A 3,153-nucleotide genomic window follows, 5' to 3' on the forward strand; every position below is an offset into this window, starting at 1 on the left:
TCCTGATGTCTAGCCTCAGTCTACCCTCTGCCAGCTTGTGACCATTATTTCTTGTCACTCTTGGGAGTGCTTGGGGGAACAGGGACTCCCCCAATGCCTGCTGGTCCCCTCTGACTAGTTTGTAAATGGTCACTAGATCCCCCCTCAGCCTTCTCTTGTGGAGGCTGAACAGGTTCAGGTCCCGTAGCCTGTCCTCGTAGGGCCTGCCCTGCTGCCCCCTGATCATGCGAGTGGCCCTCCTCTGGATCCTCTCCATGTTGTCCACATAGCTCCTGAAGTGCGGTGCCCAGAACTGGATGCAGTACTCCAACTGCAGCCTGACCAGTGTCGCATAAAGGGGGTTTCAGTATGTCAAGTGGTAGGAGTTTTTCCCATGCCCACATTGGGCCAGACAGCCAGGAAGTGTCCGTGCCACTGCTGCCTCCCTTAGGCAGTGGGAAACTATGTGAGTACCAGAAATCTGTAAACTCCATCTGTGATGCTGACACTTCTCTTCACTAACTATCCCAACCTGCCCTCACTACAATGCAGGCATAAATGAAAACTGCCCAGCCATGTACAGCTGCCCCTAGCTGGAGGCTGCACTTGTGCTGTAGCTGGGGAGCAAGGAGTTGGGGCAGCTCACCACTAGCTGGAAGTTTACCCACAGCTAGGGAGCTAGGAACTGGTGAAAGGTGGTGGCATGGGACCCAGATGTTTGACTTTGGTGTGGCCACAGGCATAAGGAAAGACCCGTGCGGTTCCCATACTTGCAAAACCACTCAGCTTATGTCAGATCTTGCCTGCAAGCTATATGTTGCCAACATCTGTTTTACAGAATGTAAAATGCATACAACCCGTTGTCCTTTTTCATAATAATAGAACATTGAGGTTATAGTGTCAGGGTCACCCTTTTCCTTGCCCTTCAGCCTAATGAAATGTAAGTATCCTAAGCAAACTTGAATAACTTCAATCAGAATAGCTGAGCATGCCTTTGACCAAAATAAGCTGTACCTGTGATTTAACAGTGTGTAGGCAGGTGAATTTTGATTTCAGTCAGACAGAGGGAAGATAACTTGGTTCTTCCACATCTGGGGTGAGTGCTCCACCTATTAAGCTATTATATGAAAGGGGGAGCATAACAGGTGAGGCATCGGGGTTTGCCGTACCACCCCTTGTGGCCTCTTCAATCATACCTGGCTCTCACCTTTGCCTCCCAGTGTCTCACCCTGCTTCCTCACCTGCCATGTATTATCACTGGAAAATGATGAGGGGAGGTTGTCCTTGGTGGCAGGTAAACCTAGATGCTCTCTTTCTCTCTCTCTGTTTCAATCTCTGGTTCCTTCCAGCTCTATATGCCTTAAGGGCTAAATCTGTGACCTCCTGCCCCTTCTGCCATGCCTCACAGATGTTATTCCAGACACCATTCTCTCCCTTGTTGAGGCCTTAGCCCTCCTGACTTAAGCCTCCCTTTCCTCTTGCTGCAAATCTCTAACCCTGGCCCACTGACTCAGGCCCAGCTGTCTTGGTTTCAGTCCTGTTGGTTCTCAGTGTCTCTGGTCCACTGTGTCTGTGTCACCCATTCTGGGCCAGCCCTCAGAGTCCCTAACCTTGGGCTGGGCTACTTGCCCTGTCTGTCTCTCTCTGGGCCTTTGGCTCCTGTCTTCCACTCTGGGCCAGCCCTCAGCCCTTAGGGTCCCTGAACTCAGGCTGGTCTGCTTGCCTCTCCAGTCCTCAGTCTTCTGGTTTCCTGACCTTGGGCTATTCTGCCCAATGATTAGTGCCTTACCAGGCATCCGCCATGGCTCCCAATCCTCTCCTGTAGCCACAACTTAGTCCTTCAGTTTTAAGCTTAAATCCCAATGCAAAATATGAGCCACTGTTCCCCAAGGCCTCCACAGTGCTGTGTTGTTGCCCCACTTAGGCCAACATCTCCTCTTAGTTCTCCCTGGGCAGCTTCAGGGATCAGCTTGGATGCTAGTCCATCTGTTGCCGGCATCTCTGTCAGGAACTCCACACCATTCAGGATGCATGGCCAGACTGCCTGCTATGGTTTAGGCCCTGGGCTTATATGCCTGTAAGTCACGCTCCCTTTTGGTCACATGCCTTTCCTAGTTTTGCATAAAGTTTTCCCTGTTAATCAAGGGCCAGCCTGCCCCCCCTGCAGCTGTGGTCTTATACAACCAACTGACTCTGCAGTGGCATTTTAAAGGGGTGGAGCCTCCTGACTCCCTGCCACAGTTCCCTCTCCTCCCCTTTCCTTACTCTCACATAACAGGGTCTGGGTGTCCTTTTGCAGGGAGTCAGGGAACTGTCACCACTTATTCTTTTGTCATCTTTTTTGAAGGGAAGAAGTTGTTGTTGCTGCATTTTGTGTAGCATGCAGCAGAATGAAGGCATGTGATAGACGTGCTTTAAATATACCTGTAACAGGGTGACTGATGTTGGTCCCTGTTACAAAGAGAATGAGAAGCATTTACCTGTTAGGAGCTCGGGGGACACAGTGCAGAGAGATGACATCATCAGATGACATCTCCTTTGTTAGCAATCTCCAACACCTAAAAGGGAAAAATCTGGATGACCAGAAGCAGACACGAGCTGGAAAAAGCCTAAAACTGGCTAGGAACAAGATGAGTTTCCCCAGGAAGAGGACAGAGAGAGCAACCAACTAAGATTGCTGCAGTTTGTGTGGAGGTGTAGAATCCAAAATAAATTTACATTAATGGGCTCAGAACAAGACCTGGAGAGAGTGAGACAGTACAATCACTTCAGAAGTACCAGTGAGTTTTAGAAAATATGGACTATCAGGTAAAGATAGCAGGGATGGGGAGACTGTGAGCCTTTCCCTAAAAAGGCACACCACATGACAGAGCTGTGAGACAGGAATAAGGAAAGGTATTGGCATAGAAGTTTGGGGACTAGATAAAAGTCCTTGAACCTATGTTGTGGGATACTATAATTAATTAGTGGCTGAACAAACCTGCTAAAGGTAAAAGCTGGGTGAAGGATCTGGATCGCTGCCAGAATATAGAAAACAAAGACCCAGTCTGGCTGGGCATTGACAGGTTATAAGGGCAGGTGGAGCTCTGCAATGATAATCCATAGATGGGATACCTGCCATTGTCTGCATGTAGTGATCTTTTCTTTGTGATCTATTTATTTTTCTCCCATCAG

The sequence above is a fragment of the Gavialis gangeticus genome, unplaced genomic scaffold (genome assembly GCF_001723915.1).
Source record: "Gavialis gangeticus isolate Ggan-Ray unplaced genomic scaffold, GavGan_comp1, whole genome shotgun sequence".
Taxonomy (NCBI): domain Eukaryota; kingdom Metazoa; phylum Chordata; order Crocodylia; family Gavialidae; genus Gavialis; species Gavialis gangeticus.